The 19,526-nt window shown below is 34.4% G+C and overlaps 1 long non-coding RNA gene across 1 annotated transcript; it reads left to right on the top strand.

The window, feature by feature from the left end:
- Positions 1-1,113: 1,113 nt before the first annotated feature.
- On the top strand, positions 1,114-19,320 carry LOC136276633 (uncharacterized). Its single transcript, XR_010715174.1, has 3 exons — positions 1,114-1,346; positions 18,293-18,649; positions 18,795-19,320. It is a non-coding gene; the product is annotated as an uncharacterized lncRNA (long non-coding RNA).
- Positions 19,321-19,526: the final 206 nt, after the last annotated feature.

The following is a 19,526-nucleotide window of genomic DNA, read 5'->3' as shown; positions in this document are numbered from 1 at the left end:
CTCCCCCCAATCTTCTCTTTACTTTTCCAAAAAAAAAAATGTTAACATATTTTCTGGATAGATATTGCAAAATTTGAAAATTTTAACTGTATGACTGAATTCGTCATTTTGAACGATAAGATGTTTAATTCAGTTGCAATTTTTATCAAATGCTCTTTAGAAAACACGATTGATGCGTACAGTTGGTAGTACGACGTCATTAGGATGTGTGCCACTTCTGACAAACACAGGTTTCATCAAACCCGGGTTACTCTCATTAAATCGCCAAGGTGAATGCTTCCGCCTAATCGTCGTTCCACTTCAGCGATCAAGTGTACACGAATGTTAATTTTTTTACAATAATACAGTTTTATTTTCTGCGATGTAAATCCCTACACTGACGCTATAAAGTTTTTTAACAGTCTGAGTTCTATTCCGTTTTCCTTATCCAAAAAGTCACACAAACACAACCTTGAATGAATGATCACCATTACACAGTTCATCACTTATAAAACCATAATACATTGATCTACCCAGTTAAAATTGTAACGAAGTGCACAAAACTTGCAAAGAAAAGCTGAACAATCTTGTTTATTATTCCATAAGAAATGATGCACACTGACGTTTTTAGTGTGTGAATAAAAAATCTACCCGTCATACATGTATAGGTAAATAACAAAATTCAATCAGTTTTTAACAATATTAAAGGTTTGAATTTCAGGAAAAAAATGTTAGCTTTACAAGATTTTAGAGTTTATTTAATACATGACATGTAAGATAAATAAAAGCAAAAATGACTGTATATATATGTACATATTTTCTGCAAGTACTTAAACATATAAAGATACATATAAAAAAAAATGTCATAAACATTCTACTTTATGCATTTTGTATTATTGCATTCTTCATGTAAAAAATAAAGGCGAGCTTAAAATGTAATGACTTCTTTTTTGCCTTGCTAAATAAGTTTGTTTTCTTGGGGGGTGGGGGGGGGGGCAAAAAGTCATTCGAAAACGATCAGTTGAAATTCAATTTAATTTATTTCCATAAAGTTATTCATTTTGTCAGAATACAAAAATTAAAAAATTATATCAACATTCCATAAATTACACCATCTTAATATTTCAAGGTTTGCGCAGTATTACAGAGTCTTTTAACAGCTGAGTTTCACTAAACGGAGATATACATATGTATGAAGTCTCATAAACTATCGTTTCATGCTAGAGTTACATTTTATTCGCGTTGTCTTTCTCCTTATATATCTAGGAGTCAGATACCATTCACTGTTAAATAGAAAGCCGTTGCGAAGGATCTACCGTTCTTGGATTCATTTTGTCTTTAGTTATCTGGTAGAAGTTTCTTTTAAGGTAACGTATCTTATATAATAATATTTACATTTTCCAGTGTCTTTGCCTGTGATAATAATACTACGTATCGATTTTGTACTGTAAAACCCATAACTTCACATGAAGCCAAATTGAGGCGCCAGCGGGGTGCTTATTTATATTTAATCATTTAATCGTACAATGGCTTAAAATCATATAAGTAATTAGAAATTTTTCTTTTAATATTATGAGGTGATAATTTCGGTGCGTGATCAAATCTATCATTATTGGATAATAATGACCAAATGACGCCCCGACCAAAATTATCACCTCAAAATACTTAAAGAATGATTCCTTATTCCTTAAATAAATGTGAGAGCGCAGTAGATTATATGCAGCTATATCTATACTACTATATAAGAATAGACTCAAATTTTTGGTTTCTAATACCGAAAAATCGGAAGAGTACTGTCTTTTGTTTCATGTATTTTAAACATCATTGGTACTTGAAGATTACCAATTTGGTTGTTTTTTTTCAATCAAGTTTCGCTAATTAATAATCGACGAATATTCCTAAAAAAAATTACAGAAATCATCTGAATTCTTTTAATATTACGATCTTGCGCATGCGCACTACATTCACGCTAAATCACGGGAGGCTCTTTAGTTTATGTTTCCACAATGTATAAACTCAGAAACGAAAATACAAATACGTGAAAGTTCTAATGGTAAATTTGTCTTCCAACAATTTGTTGGAATTCCCATGGGTACCAATTGTGCCCCATTGTTAGCAGATCTATTTTTGTATTCTTATGAAGCAGAATTTATTCGAAAACTTGTACGTGAAAAAAAGAAATCACTCGTTGTGGCATTCAGCTCAACATTCAGGTATATCGACGACGAATTATCAATTATCAATTTATATTTCTATACTAACGTCGACTCGATATATCCCAGTAAATTTGAAATAAAAGATACCACAGAGTCTGCGTCATCTGATTCATATTTGAATATTTTACTGGAAATGGACATTGATGGTCACCTGCATATTGTGTTTTTGTCTCTCAATTGATTCGATACGCAAGGGCATGCTCTTCGTATGAACAGTTTCTAAGGCGAAGCAATCTACTAACAAACAAGTTAATAAAACAGGACTATCAACAGTCTCGTTTGAAGTAAGTTCTGTGGTCGATACAACGACGATACAATTTTCCACTGGCTCGCATGCTGACTGACGTTTTTCATACTAATTGTTAGACCTTAATTTATCACCTACTTGTCTACGGACTTTTCCGTTTTTGTCTTTTTTTCCCGATTACGACAAAGAGCACACGGCGGGTGTGACCGGTCAGCAGAGGATGCTCACTCCTCCTAGGCACCTGATCCTACCTCTATCTATTTGGAGGTCCATGTTGCTCTGCTTTGAATCTGTATTTCGTTTCATGGATTTTTGAGATGGTTCACGGTTTGCTATTGTCATTTTTTCATTGCTTTAATTTATAATCTGTTCATCAAAGAAAATACGTGATATAACTCTAACACAGTGCATTTACTATGAAAAATCCCCAAGAGTTTCGAAAGTCAACATGGTGTGTAAATTTGAAGTTAGTAAAAAAAACGTTTGCTAGCAGAATTAAATTTTTAGATGAAAGGTATTTACAGCCTCATGTAAGCCTTCTGTCTTACGGATCCAATTGAGGGTCAGCTCAAACTTAGTGATGACAAGTACAGTATTTCTTTCTCAAGCGGTTTTATTAAAGCGTGATCGTATAGTTAAACAATTAAAAGCAGCCCGAATCAAGAGTCTAAGAATCTCTATAAGCGGAATCTATCTCTCATTTCACATGGGTATATATAAGGTTTTACTTATGATGGACAATTTTGACTAGTTCGGCCCATATACGACGATCATTAGTGAATATTTAGTGTTCAAAATTAAGATTAATATTTTATTCCTAAATAAAGTAACAAAACCGTCAAAACTGCCAATCAAAGAGTCTGGATGCAGGATTTGAGACTCCGAGTCCTGGGTCTCAGAGTCCCCCACCTAGTATGAGGCATCACTTACTCATAATACGTTCATTCATACATGGCATAAATGGTTACAAAGGTTAATATATAGAATACTACGGAAGCCCGTTGGTGCCACGTAGGAAAAATATTTTATCTGGCGGCCGCCAGATAATTATTTGGCGGCCGCCACTTATTATCTGGCGGCCGCCATATAATTTTCTGGCGGCCGCCACATAATTATCTGGCGGCCGCCAGATAATTATTTGGCGGCCGCCAGATAAAACCTGACTTCCTGATGCGCGTGCATGTTTTAATGGGAGCTTTTTAGGGAGTTGAGGAAACACTCTAATTTATTAGTTTTATTAATTATTTCTGAAACTTGACATTAAATATCAATTGCAGAGCTTAGGATTTTGAAAAACTGGTTGAGTTGAATGTATAGAAGACTTTGTTGTTAGAATCTAGAATGAATTTTATATTACTTTGTGCCTTGTATTATACATGTATGTTGTAAAAAATGGTATTCTAGAGTTGATTCTGAACTTTTAAAACTGAACTTGACACCAGTTCAGGAAATCTTAACATTAAAAAACCTTAACTTGAGAGGAATTTTATGTAAACATGTATAAGTAAAGGAACTCACTGCCTTCTATGTGTTTTAATTTTGGTACAAGAATTTACCAACGCAGATTAAAGCCAGCTTTATTGACCACGACAGCTAGTACATGCAATATTATCACGAGAGCAGATCCATCTATGACTTAATAAGGATAAACTAGGATAAGTGTGTACTAGCATTCGTGGCCATAAAAATGAAACTATTTAACTGACTGTGTTGTTAAACTCTTATTCCAAATCACATGAAAGGTAGTACAATAAAAAGACCGTGATCGGCCACGGTCTCTCTGGGTAAATCAAAGTACTGAGAGTACTGAAAGGCGGGGTCTTGGAAGTTTGAATTTGTGATTGTTCACGTTTTCCTCCATTATGTTCGAAAAATTATGAGTTTGAATTAGTTGTTTCAATCTACATGTAGTACTGGTATTGTACCAGTTATCGACTAAGACCAGTTATCGGCTAAACTGAGAGTTCGGGATTATAGTGCGCGACTATCCGAGATTTTTTTAATTTGGTCGTCTGCTCCGAATAAAGAAACGTAAGTTTGCTTGAAAACTTTCTTGAATATCCTGTGAACATTAGCTTAAACGATCATTGTTTACCTGTTGATTTACATCTTTGCACTTTCAGCAGTGGGGGAAGTGACGTAATAAGTTAAAAATAGACTATGACTTCTGTAATACGTTGTTATATATCCCTTCTTTGATTTGACATGCAATATCGATGCATACAAACAAAAGGAAATCGCTGAATTATGAAAGATTCATATCGCAGTTAAACGCCTGATTCGACAACCATGTTTGAATATTCAGTACGATTTTGTGTATTACCGCATGATACCAAAGTATTAATTTTATTTAGAGTTTTGTTTATGTGTCATAACCCTTACGACCTTTAATCTGACCCCACAAAGGGACATAATTCAAATTACAATTTGCAGAGAACATAAAATTAATTGCATCGATAAAATCAACAAACCAGTACATGCATGCCACTCTATTTAATTAACTTGAACCTGCATAAAATGCACAGTTATCAAACTGTTTTAAAGGTAATGAAAGACAATAGATATTTTTTTTTAAATTGTAATTATATAAACAAAAATAAGAAAAATATATTAAGTCCCATATCCAATTCTTCGCCATCTGTATTGCCCCCGTAAAATAACGTTGCATTCATATATTTTAATATTTATTTGTGTATAAAAAAAAAAAAGAGAAACATGAACAAAAGAAAAAGACACCAGTACCAAGAGGAATGCTTCCATCGGGCTGTGAGTGATGTAAGAACAAAAAAGTTAAATACTTATCAGGCTGCTCGAGAATACCAAGTGCCTACGTCAACTGTGTTTGACCACATAAAAGAAGAAAACAAGATAGAGAGATCAACGCCAGGTCCACCACGTATGCTTACCGAGGACGAAGAAGTGTCTCTATTAAATTACATTAAACATATGGGAACAAGAGGTTTCCCCGTGTCGAGAAAACTATTGAAGGTCTCTCTTTTATTCATAAAATTATGTTGCTAAAACATAAGTACACGATTTCTTAAAATTATACATTATTTTATACACCAATTTCTACTTTTGAATATTTTGAAGGGATCAGTCCAGTAAATTTTCTTCAATATTTTTTTTTAATTCAATTTAGTCGTTCGTGGTTGCAATAGTTAAAGAAAGTGGACGAAAAACATTGTTCAACCTAGAAAATGGTCCTTCAAAATGGTTTTTCAAAAGACATCCCGACATTTCGGAAAGAGTTCCCGAGGTGCTAGATAATTCTAGAGCTAGAATGTCCAACTGGACTGTCACGAACCAGTACTTCAATCTTTTGAATAAAACTGTTGAAGACTTGGGCCTTAAGGACAAACCTGCACAGATATTCAACTGTGATGAAAGCGGATTCAGCGGTACTTTAAAAATGCTGACTCATATTGCATGACTATTAAAATACAATTCCATGGACTAAAGAACTGAAGATAATAATACAATATATATTTAAAAGAAAAAGAAAAACTAGGGTCACACCAATTTAATTTCATATTTGTAGGACATCAGATGAAAACAAGTACTTAACATGGAAGGGGAAATTAAATAGAATTTTCAATTAATTAACGTGATTTTTTAAATATTACTTTATTTTGTTTTCTTTAAATATGAGCGCGTGAGTCCGACGCATGAAATTAAATTGGTATTGCCGAGTGGATGAAATAGCGGTATTTACACATGTGATATTAAAAAATACAAAATTTCCCTCAATTACAGGTAAAGAAAAATGTCGAAAGAAGGTTTTGGTTGGTAAAGGCACACATGCGTACCAGCAGTCAAATCTTGGACACTCGCATTGTACAGCGCATGTTTGTGTCGCAGCTGACGGCACGGTGCTTCCAACTTGCATTATCTTTGAAGGAGGTCTGCTCCACAGGAATTTTACGGACGGGATTCCTCCAAGCTGGTTGGCGAGATTTTCGAGTTGTGGTTCAATAATATTTGTCTGCCGCACTGCGGAAGTAGGAGACCAGTTCTTCTCATCTTCGACAACCACGATTCCCATATCTCACTGTCCCTTCCTAAAAAGGCAATGGCTAACGACGTCCATGTCATGGGTTTGCTGCCACACACAACCCATATTCTGCAACCCCCCGACGTTTCCATTTTTGGCCCTTTGAAACAAAAGGTAGCATCACTTGCGGCTTCTGTTGGATACGTTAATCCAAATGCCATAATAGGAAAGGCTATGTTCCCAATGTTTCTGAGGTACAGAATCACGAATATATGAAGCAATGTAGATATTGTTTCTAATACCGGTACAATATATAACAGACACGTAGCATCGATTTTGAAAAGGAGGAGGGGGGGGGGGCGCAGACTCGCCAAAACAATATTGACAAATAATAAAAGAATGAATTTACAACATCTATAAACCATGAAAATCCTTATCCGTGGGGCGGGGGGGGGGGGGGGGGGGGGTGATCAAAGGGAAAATCTATAAGTCGGACGGTATCTGTTATACAAGGTTTATGGAAACTCCGAAAAATCTCAAATTGTTGATTTGTCTACCGATCACAAAATAAATAAATATAACGATTTAAATTATATACCTAAATATAGTTGTTTTGATTTTCCTGGTTAGTTGTAGTTTTTTAAAATTTTTCTTGGGGTCTTATTTTACATAATATACTGGTACCGTACCAGTTATCGGCTAAGACCAGTTATCGGCTAAACTGAGAGTTCGAGTTTATAGCAGGGGACAATCCAAGATTTTTTAATTCAGTCGTCTTTTTCGGATAAAGAAAAGTATGTTTGCTTGAAAACTTTCTTGAATATGTTTTATACATGAGCTTAAACGATCATTGTTTACCGCTGATTTTACATCTTTGCACTTTCAGCAGTGGGGAAAATGACGTAATAAGTTAAAAACAGAATATTACCTCTTTGTGATACGTTATTATATCCCTTCTTTGATTTGACAAATAATATCAATACATATAACATGTATAAACAAAAGGAATTCATTAATTTCCGAGAGATTCGTAGCGCAGTTGAACGCCTGATTGCATAATTATGTATTGAATAGTGTACGATTTGGTGAATTACCGTATGATAATAAACGAATAATTTTATGAGTTTTGTTTATAATGTATCACAACCCCGACTACTTTAGCCTGACCCACAAGGGACATAATTCAAATTTCATTTAGCAGAGTATAGATTCAACATGTACAGGGATTTTACTATGTCATTATCACGAAGCCGATAACAATACAGTAGATCGTAAAAACTAGGCAAATTCGGGGCCTGATAAAAATCACAAAACAAGATGTTTGCGGTTCTAAAAAATGATATAAACTAACAGATTGATAAATAAGGAGTTCAGTATTTAAAATATGGCAAGTTTTATCCAAAGATATCACGAAATAAGAAAATACGAAAAGAAAACATTAAATTTTAGCCGATAACTGGTACAGTGCCAGTACCGATGTGTCAATTTTCTACAATTATGAAGAACAGTCCCGGTCGGGATTTAGCAAAATTATGACAAATTATCAGGCAATTGCAAAAAGCCGAACTTTAGCATACTACATGTAGATTAAAACAACTAATTCAAACTCAGAATTTTTGGAACATAATGGAGGAAAACGTGAACAATTACAAATTCAAACTTTCAAGACCCCGCCTTTTAGTACTCTCAGTACTTTGATTTACCCAGAGAGAATGTGGCCGATCACGGTCTTTTTATTGTACTGCCTTTCATGTGATTTGGAATAAGAGTTTAACAACACAGTCAGTTAAATAGTTTCATTTTTATGGCCACGAATGCTAGTACACACTTATCCTAGTTTATCCTTATTAAGTCATAGATGGATCTGCTCTCGTGATAATATTGCCTGTACTAGCTGTCGTGGTCAATAAAGCTGGCTTTAATCTGCGTTGGTAAATTCTTGTACCAAAATTAAAACACATAGAAGGCAGTGCGTTCCTTTACTTATACATGTTTACATAAAATTCCTCTCAAGTTAGGGTTTTTTAATGTTAAGATTTCCTGAACTGGTGTCAAGTTCAGTTTTAAAAGTTCAGAATCAACTCTAAAATACCATGTTTTACAACATACATGTATAATACAAGGCACAAAGTAATATAAAATTCATTCTAGATTCTAACAACAAAGTCTTCTATACATTCAACTCAACCAGTTTTTCAAAATCCTAAGCTCTGCAATTGATATTTAATGTCAAGTTTCAGAAATAATTAATTAATAAAACTAATAAATTAGAGTGTTTCCTCAACTCCCTAAAAAGCTCCCATTAAAACATGCACGCGCATCAGGAAGTCAGGTTTTATCTGGCGGCCGCCAAATAATTATGTGGCGGCCGCCATTATTACTTATTAGGTTAGTTATTGACTCACTACGGAAATATATTGGGTTGATCAATCTCATAGATGGCGAGGCGAAGCCGAGCCGTCTATGAGATTGATCAACCCAATATATTTCCGTAGTGAGTCAGTAACTAACCTAATAAGTGTTTTGTTTTCCCGAGGACTATCAAGCGACATATTCATTCACAAATAGCGGTGATCTACGCAAAGCCATGTACAAGATGCCTTACATCTCGTCCAATTAAACTCATTTAAACTCTTCAAAATTATCAATACCACCTTTCAAATACGCTTAAAAAATCTTTGCATCAGCCATATTACTTACAATGTTTTGTTGCTATTCAATTTTAAACTTCTGCAGGGATTTGAGCAAATTTAGACGCTGCCATTTTGTTCTGCTCCAGACACAACAATGTGACGTCAATATTCAAAGGGCAACTACTCTAGTTTAAAAAATAATTCCAAAGGGCCACTACTCTAAATATTTTAATGACTTACTAAACACGATTTCTGTGTTAAATAATATGAAATATCGAGATGAATAGGTGAGGCGGCGGCCAATGACGGCCATATTGCCTAATATTAATCCTCACAGAACCTACATAGAGATATATGAGGCAATCACGTGCCATGTTTAATCCAATGAAAATGTGACATTTCAGTCCGAGGGAAAACAAATAATTATGTGGCGGCCGCCAGAAAATTATATGGCGGCCGCCAGAAAATTATGTGGCGGCCGCAAGATAATAAGTGGCGGCCGCCAAATAATTATCTGGCGGCCGCCAGATAAAATATTTTTCCTACGTGGCACCAACGGGCTTCCGTAGAATACACAATACATGACTCAATATAGAGTACTAGAGCTATCGTTGCTGACACTGAATCGCCAAATTTGACACTTGTTTTTAACTCTCAATTTGGATATTATTATGCCCGTATTATTCACCTGGTTTAATAATATTACTTATTAGGTTTGTTACTGGCTGTTTAAAGAAATTTGTGGGGTCGGTAAAGTCCATAGAAGGCGAGGCGGAGCCGAGCCTTCTATGGACTTTACCGACCCCACAAATTTCTTTAAACAGCCAGTAACAAACCTGATAAGTGTTTTGTTTTGTCGAGGACCTAAAGTTTGATATGTAAACAAACGTTTGTGTAGAAAATCAGTACAAATAACGTTACGTCCGCCATGTTGCCCTATAAATTTTGACGCTTGCCTTTTAAAGAAATTTGTAAGGCAGCCACGTGACGCGTTTCATCCAATGACGTCGCGACATTCTAGTCCGAGGCAAAACAACATCATTTAGTAATACTACACATTGCTACAAGAGTCATATAGTTCATTCTGTTATTATCATCATTAACACTATTCAGTGCGCAGCACCTAGGTACACATAAATACATAGTGACCATTATGTAATACTATCAATTCAAGGTCATAGCATGGCTATCTGTTTACATACGTCCCCCAAACAAAAGAAATATCCCGAAGGGAGATTTCTCATGCATGGCGCCCGGAATAGGAAAGCGTCCTTGATCTACCCTTGATCAGACGAACTTTCTAGTGACATACCAGTCAGAACATCTATGTTAAGAGATAGTATCAAGTGACATGTTTCCACCTCCGGCTTGGAACATCATTCATCTACAAAAAGAAATCTATAACCAAGATGTATACATGTACATAAAACCATATGGCTTGATTATATTGCATTACAATCATGAAAACAATAATGAATAAAGTATGACAATAATGACCAAGATGAAATAACCATAGTTGAATATAATCGTAATTCATCATCAAAGTAATACTAAGTATGGTTAAGCCTGATGTCACATATATATACAAAGCCAGTGCATGCTTGTAAGTTCACCAAAATATCTCTTCCTTCTTAGGGGTGAGGTTAGCGTCATAGGTTCGGAGTCAATCGGTTTCTTCCGGAAGTTCTCCAGAGTGAATCACCAAATGCGAGATTTATATTAGCACAATATAACGCACATTTCTACTTTTACACAATTCACATTTTTAATTTTCGCTAAATTTCACAATCCTTTCACCAGGAAAACACAACTTTTTCGCGGCTGTAGATTAATTATTCATCCATCATCGGCACCCGTGGATAGAGGGTCGGCGCGGATGGCGAGGCGAATTCTCGCGGACCGTCTCCTGCGTTCCTCTGTTGCGTAGACATCGCGGCCTTCTCTTCCAGGTATTTACGTGCCAGCTCTGGGTCCGGTCTATAGTATTTGGTCCATGGATATTCTTCATTGTTCTCCTCTCCAAGACATTGTTGTGCTAGTTTAGTCGAAATTGTCCCCGTGTTACTGGTCAATTTGCGAGTTGCGATTCTTCCGCTTCGTCGGGGTTTCTCTTGGATCCTAGTGTCTTTCGGGATTGGTTCAAGTTTAATAATGTCGCTAGAGGTCCTTTTCTCTGGATTCTCACAACAAAATACAGTGTCTTTGGAAGAACCTTTCTTATCTCCGTCACTACCTCTTTTTCGACAACCTGTCCAGCAACCACTACAGCAAATACCACCCCACTTTTTTAAAAATAGTTTTGCGTTTCTCAATACAAAGTCCTATCGTTATTGTTACTGCCAAAGCTAAACACACATAAAACCAGGGGCTTCCCACCCAAGACGAGGATTTCATGGGTTGCAAATTAATTAATGGCAATTCCGCCATTAGTGCATTCATAGGGAAATTTTAATATCTTTTAGTTTGTCAGGAATTTTTATTTGGCTAATTTCGGGGTGTCTGGTGTTTAGAGGGTTCCAAAGGGTGCATGTATCGATCTCATTGATAAATTTTTGGAAAGAATTGGTCATGTTGAACTGACTTTCTCTATTATAAAATGGCGGTAATAATAATGAACCGTGGAAACCCGAACAACCTTGTCCCATACTCAAGATGTCGATCGCAAAATTTGATTGTTTTTACCAATAATCTTAAATCTTTGTGACATGCAAAGGCCGTTTTTTCTTTGCTTGAATCTTCTAATTTCACTTGCCAATATCCACTCTTTAAGTCTAGCGCAGTGAAATATTTTGCCTTACCTAGTAAACATAGGATGTCATCAATCAGCGGTAGCGGGAATGATACTGGTTTCACTATCTTATATAAGCTTCTAAAGTCAACGCACATCCGGTCTGATCCGTCCTTTTTCTTCACTACTACTAAGGGAAATGACCAAGGCGATTGTGATCTCTCAATAATCTTTGCGTCCATCATTTCCAGTATAACCTTGTCATTTATCTGTCTTTTATTTAGGGGTACACGGTAGGGTCTGTTCTTTATTGGGTGGTGATCTCCAGTTTCTATCTTCATTTTAACAGTATCAGTCACTCCAAGATCACTGTCTTTCTTTGCAAATAAATCATTGTTTTTGCTCACAAGTCTCTTGATTGAGTGTTCAAATCTTTTAGGTACATCAATTTCTTCTTTTGTGTCTTGAGTAGTCTGTATTTCTGAGATTTCCTTCTGTTTTAATGAGGTAATTCGTCCTACTATTTAGCCTCTTGGAATTTTATAATTTTTGTTAGTTTGGTTAACGAAGATCATTGGAACTTTCTTATCTTTCCGAACTATACAAACGGCGTCTTTTAAATATAGTCCTGGGTCTTCCATAATGCAGTTATTGTCTATGCTGTTCACTTCAACCAAGTCACTTTTCTCCAGAGGAAAATTGTTATTTATTTTTCCATAACATACAGTCACCGTGTTTGGTCTCATAATAAGTTTCTTAGGTGTTCTTACAATAGTTGAGATGTGTAAATCTTCTTTAGGTTCCGCGTATACTTTACCATCAATACGCATGAGTCCAAGATCAAACTATAAACGAACATTGTTATTCTTGAGCCAATCACGACCGAGAATCATGTTTCGGTTGAGTCCCTTTGTCACATAAAGTTTGTGGTCTAAAGTAAATCCTGAAATCTTAAAGGAAATATTTACATACCCTATCGCAATTAAAGAATTGCCATTTGCTGCTTGTAAAGAGGGGATGTCGTTATTAAACAACTTGGGGCGGGGAAATAGATTTTCATACATTTTCTTACTAATTAGAGATACGGCTGCACCTGTATCTACCAAAGCTCTAAATTTATTTTTTCCTACTTTTAATAAACAGCTACTGGGGTTGTTAGTAAAATTAAATTCATATGTAGGTCTTTGTTTAAAGTTCTTTCTTCGGGTTTCAACGAAGGAAGAACGTCTTAGTTTTCCTGTTTTTGTTTGTCAAAATAAGAGCGCGATTTGAAATTTTGAGACGATCCCCTATTTACTTGGTCGCTAGATTTATATGTTCGGCCTTGACGATTTGATGGTCTGCCCTGATTTTGCTGCGCTCTTTGATAAATATGCGAGCCCCAATAATCTGCACGCACATGACCTACTTTACCACAATTCCAACATTCCACAGGCGAACGGGGTTTCTGCTCTATATTATGGACAGGTTTGTTTATTTATTTGAGGACGGGACCTGACTTTGGGTTTATTTTGAGTACAAAATCGAGCCCTATGACCCGTCTGTTTGCATTTAAAACACCTACTATTACGCGCATGGTCAATTTTAATTGGTTCTACATGCCTTGTTTCTACTGAGGTAAGATTATCTGCTCTATCCTTTAATAAGGGAAGAGTAGTATCAACATTTGAAAGAGTTCGTCTGTTGTCATTACTTTGTACAATTTCTGTCATATTTAAGGTCGTCCGTTTCCAACGGAAGACCTTATAGTGATTGTAATGTTTCTTTTTAAGGTCTTCCGTTTCCAACGGAAGACCTTATAGAAATTGTAAGGTTTTTTATTATTATTTTTTTCCCAGTTTTTGTCCACAAGATTTCTCAGAGATGGCTTGATAGATTTACTTCAAGTTTTCAGGACTGATAGAAAATGATCATATCTTTAGGCGTTTTTTTCATTTTTTGAAAATTTATTTCCTGTCGTCCGTTTCCTGTCCCGCGTTAAAAAGCTTGTCACATCGAGATCTCAGAAATGAGAAAGACTTGAACATCCAAACTTTGAGGGATAATAGACCTATAGTCGTAGATGTGTTTAAACATTTTTGTTTTGTTCGTCGTAACTTCCGGTCGTCACCGGAAGCTCTTCAATTTTTTTTGTTTTTACGTATTTAATTTATTTTCAATAGAATAAAGATATTAGTATAGATCCTTATATATGTCATCTATGCAATGTTAAATAAACAAAAACATTCTACTTCCGGTGAGATATCTCGATTATCTCAGGTAGCTTTTTTAAAACATATTTTGTACCCGCAAGTTCTCAGGTACTGTACGTGATCAAGACACAAAACTTTCACCACTCATAGACAGTTGATTGAAGATGTGTTTAAACAGTTTCATTTTGTCCTCCGTCACTTCCGGTCCAAAGCGGAAGAGTTCAAACAAATCAAATTGTTAATCCGTTAAACTGGTTTTTTTTTTTATAGTTTAAGCTGTTTCGATGACTAATAATGTAAAATAGGAAAGTAAACAAGATATAAAAAAATTAAGTTTCATTAAGCACTTCCGTTTGTCCGTTTCCTGTCCCGAGACAAAAAACCTTATATCGACGAGATCTCAAAAACGGTAACGACTTCAACAACCAAACTTTGTAGAATTATAGACCTGTGTATGGACATGTGTTAACACTATTTTGTTTCATCCGGCGTAACTTCCGGTCGTCACAGGAAGAACGCAAAATTTTGATTTTTTAAAAATATGTTGGTTATTTAGCATGGAAGTAACATTTTGGTTATAAGAATACAAGAGGTCATCTACACATGGTAAAAAAACCAAAAATAAGTTCTACTTCCGGTGAGACATCTCAAATATCTCAGGTAGCCTTCTTTTAAAAAAACAAACTACCCTCAAGATCTCAGAAACTGTGAGAGATACAGACACAAAACTTGTATGGATAATGGACATTTGAATGAACATGTGTTTAACGGGTTCCATTTGGTCGTTCGCCACTTCCGGTTTTAACTCGAAGTGTTCAAGCAATAAGAGGTTTTTTTTCTTAAGCATTTTTTAAACATTTTACTCAATGTAATGAACAATAACGTATCATAGGTAAATGTACTAAACTACGTATTTTCAATTTCTTAATCACTTCCGTTCGATCGTTTCCGGTTCCGAGACAAAAATCTTTTCTAAGCGAGATATTATAACTAACAAAAACTTGAACATCCAAACTTTGAGGAAAGACAAGGTAATGTTTATTGTGTTTTGTATGATCCGGCGTAACTTCCGGTCGTCACAGAAAGTACTCAAAAAATGACGTTTTGTCTTTTTGTTTTGTTTATTTCTTGGGAATTCCTTTACAGTATAAATTATATCCATTTTCTGTTTACAAGAGAAATATATCTTTTGCACAGATTTATACATGAGGAACGGAAGACCTTTTTGTTGCTATAGCAACAAGAGTCTAGTTCAAAAATATAATTTGATGCGCAGAGACTCCTTATTTCAAGTTTTTAAAAAATATTAAAGTAAACGATTATTATTACAAGAAGCTATGTTTATAACTTTCTGACTTAAATATATAACGTACATGTATGTATATTTCTCAAAATATACTTTTTACAAATATTCAAGAGTGGTCTCTTAAATTGTTGAAAACAATTACTTTTTATTCTTCAAGTGACTGATTAAAACAAGTATAATTATGAATTTGAATTCGAGTCGATTTATTCTAAGTTATCAATTCTTGACTATTAACTTATTTCATTAGTTGATATATCTACAATGTAAATACCATAACCCAGTCACCCCAAAATAGTTCTCAATATATTGAATCAATCATTATTTATAATAATTGTATAAAATAATTACATTTAAATTGTCTATTTTGTAAGTGTTTGAGTTGAATACTAGTAATTAAAAGAAAAATGACATTGTAAATACTCCTCTCTTTTTCAATAATCACAAAGAGAAATACATGTAAATGTCTTTAATTATTTCAGACTTATAAATAATTGCCCAAATCTTGTAAAATCTGGATTCCGTTATGCACCAGGGTTTTTTTTATGGAAAAATAAAATGTTTTTCCTAAATGATACTAATCATAACTAAAATACTAATAAGACAACCGAGAAATGAAACTAATATTAGAAGGCAAATAACTAAGCAATTCATCATTCACTTTGTCGAAACTGATAAAAAGCCAAAAAAAAAATTGTGTATACTAGATTTAATAACGCACTCATTCTACGATTATATAATACTCGAGATTTTGATTCCGAAACAATTTATTTGAAAACAGTTAAGGAAGCTTGGTGGTCATCAAACAAGCCATGAAATCTATCTTAATTATTTAGATGTAATTTTTTAAACTATGGACTATGATTAAGTAAGGAAAATTTATACATCAAAACGATAGGAAAAAATGAGAAAGAGAGATTTGGAAGACAACAAACCATATATTTGATAAGAATTGTCTTTAGGCAGTATCAGTTGGGATGCTACAATGTATCAGACATATGCTTACATTAAACGCACGCGCAAGGTGAAGACCAACATTTCATCTGGCGACCGCCAGTCATTATTTGGCGGCCACCACTATATTGTATGACTGTCCTTTTTTACCTTTTTTTTTTACCAAAAGCAATCCATTTTGTGATAGATTTCGTTGTGTTCTGTTCTCGATATGCAAGTTGTCAATCAGGGTTGGGGTCAATTACTTTGAAATAAGGAATAAGGAATCATTCTTTGAGTATTATGAGGTGATAATTTTGGTCGGGGCGTGGTCAAATCCAATTAAGCCCGAAGGGCTTTATGATAGATTTGATCACCCCCAGACCGAAATTATCACCTCATAATATTCAAAGAATGATTCCTTATTACTTATATTTATATTTTTAAGCCATCGTACGATTATATATTTAAATATTAATAAGCAAACCCAGCTGGCGCCTCAATTTGGCGTCATTTGTTTAATAGGTTATGTAGTACAAAATCGATATATAGTGTTATAGGCAACGACAATGGGAAATGTAAATACGTATATGTTATTAAGTACTTTCAAATACATTGATAAATTTGTCAGTTACTTGCAAATACAATTACATTGGGTTTTTTCAAATATAATTAATAACTTTCAATTACTTTGACAAAAGGAATTAATTACAATTTAATTACTTTAGTTTTTATTTTTAAAAAATCTTGAGAACAATTACTTGCATAAATAGCATTACGATATGGCTTTATGTGTGGTAATTTTTTGAAAGATTGGAGTTCTGTTTAATCATCATTTATACAAAAGGTTTCTTGACATAAAATTCTTCCAGTACCATTGAGTTCATGTTTGGCTCTAAGGAAGATCTTCTATATAGTGGAATTTTATTTGTGTAAACATGTTTTTATGCAAAAAAATAAAAACAAAAAAAATTGGCAATGTACCCCATCTCTGTATAGAAAGTTGTAAGTATAAATCACAACAATTCGATATTTAGAATTAGACTCCCTTAAATCCTAAAATATTGGGGTTCTTGGGAATGAAAAGGGTTCACACCTGAACAAAATTAGACATTTACCTATTGTCCTGGGCAGTATCTCATGTTGTATAAACATATTAAACATTATAAGACATTTAATAATTGTCTAAACAAAAGCCTATGCCAAGCAGGTAAACAAAATAAGCAGCATTATAAGACACCTATTCTTTAAACTTGGTTAAAAAGTAATAGAAAGATAATTGAAAAGTAATTGAAAATACATGCTATTTTTGGAATGTATTTAAATACATTCAATTACTTGTAATTGAGGACAGGATCAATTACAAATTTCTTCCAATTACTTTGAAACTTGGTTAAAAAGTAATAGAAAAGATAATTGAAAAGTAATTGAAAATACATGCTATTTTTGGAATGTATTTAAATACATTCAATTACTTGTAATTGAGGACGACAGGATCAATTACAAATTTCTTCCAGTTACTTTGAAATATGTAATATATTCGAAATTACGCTCAATTACAAATACTTTTATTATTATATATTTATTACAAATACCCTATCCCTGTTGTCAATAATTCGTTTACTATGGAAACTTTTGTCTTTAATTGTTTAGAACTAATTTGTATTTTTTAAACCCGACCGCGTTTACCGATGGTAAAGCATATTAAACTTATGCAGAGATTCAGTTGATATCATCAAACAGTCTGAAAAGCCAAATCAGATATCAATGATAAATCAAACGCAGCAGCTAAAATCATCATTGACAGATATGAAATAATAACTCTAAATCAGATTGAAAAAAATAATCAGCATTTAATCGGGTGGCGTTTTTAAGATTACAAAAGAAAAATGAGGTGCCAGGAATGTTTCAACGAGGTAGGAACCATCATCCACATATTGAATGGTGAACAAAATCGAAAGCAATTCTTAATTTCAGGGGGGAAATACTTTATAAAACGTGTGAAAAATTGTCTGCATTAAATTATTACAAGGGTTGATAATTGCTTCCATTTTTATAAACCTGAAGGAAAACTGGGACAAAGCAATCTACCTACTTGTCAAAGGCTGGAAAGAAACAAAGAAGGATCTTTTGCAGTGCACGCCGTGGATGCGCGGTAAAAAACTCCTAGCACGTCATGAGCGCTCGGCGGAGACTCAGCGAGAGCGCAGTTAATCGCCAAGTAGAACTCCGTGGAAACGCAGTTACACGCCGTGGGAGCTCCATAAGAACGCCTCAGTACGCCGTGACATATACACTTCTAAATTTTCAAATAAGACTGTGCATTTTTTCTGAATTTTCCGTGCGATCCTACGGCGATTCCATGAATTTTACAACGCCGTGAACACGCCGTGGGGACGCAGCTTGGTGTGACAGGGCCTTTAGGTAACACTATCTGTGCAATATATTACGGATGCATTGAAAATTCTTTCATTCTATTAAAGAATAAATAAATATGTTTTATTGATTGATAGTTTCCTTTATTCATTTTTACACATTGTTTACTACAATGTTAAGTTCATGCATTTAGAAGTCCATGCAGCCGCCTGAATGCCTCGATCGGAAAGCAACCGACTGTAACTTTCTCCACTGGTATATATACCCTAGTGCCAGATGAGGAGCAATCATAACTAATATGGCGACCAAATGCCTTTATGAATTCATATCAGCTTTAACACACATGAAAAAATACACTCAAATTAACAGTAAATTATTTGATTATGAAAGATATAATGATTAATAAACTGAACACATGTCAAATAAGCAAAAATTTTTTAGTTTGGGGAGTAAAAAATGAATATCTAAAAAATACAATTCAGTAAGTAACAACAAAAGCTCCTGCGGGATTCGAACTTCGATGTACGGATCACAAACCCAACACTTTACCCGTTTGGATCAGAGGTCAGCCATTTCGTGATGATGTGTTAAACCACCTTAAAGATTATCTCCATGCTGTGAAACGTCTCAATAAATGTGAAATATTTTTGTAAAAATACAATGTATTTCTTTTTTTTAATGATGGTCAGGTATATTATATTTTGGTCATTTATTGTAACTGCGGTACTGCTCAAAAGAAAAATGTAGTTTAGAAAAGCCAGAGATGTTAGATAATAAAATGTGCAAACAACGATTGATGAGCCGTATTTATAAATTTATTTCTATTTATCCTGCAAAATAATACTTGCAGTATGAAGAAAATCAACTGCAAATAACATCTCTTGCAATTGTACCGGTAATAAAATACACATTGTCTATTTTCTTG

The sequence above is a fragment of the Magallana gigas genome, chromosome 6 (genome assembly GCF_963853765.1).
Source record: "Magallana gigas chromosome 6, xbMagGiga1.1, whole genome shotgun sequence".
Classification (NCBI taxonomy): domain Eukaryota; kingdom Metazoa; phylum Mollusca; class Bivalvia; order Ostreida; family Ostreidae; genus Magallana; species Magallana gigas.
Note: the sequence above shows the minus strand (reverse complement) of the source record. Positions and strands in the feature narration are given on the sequence as shown.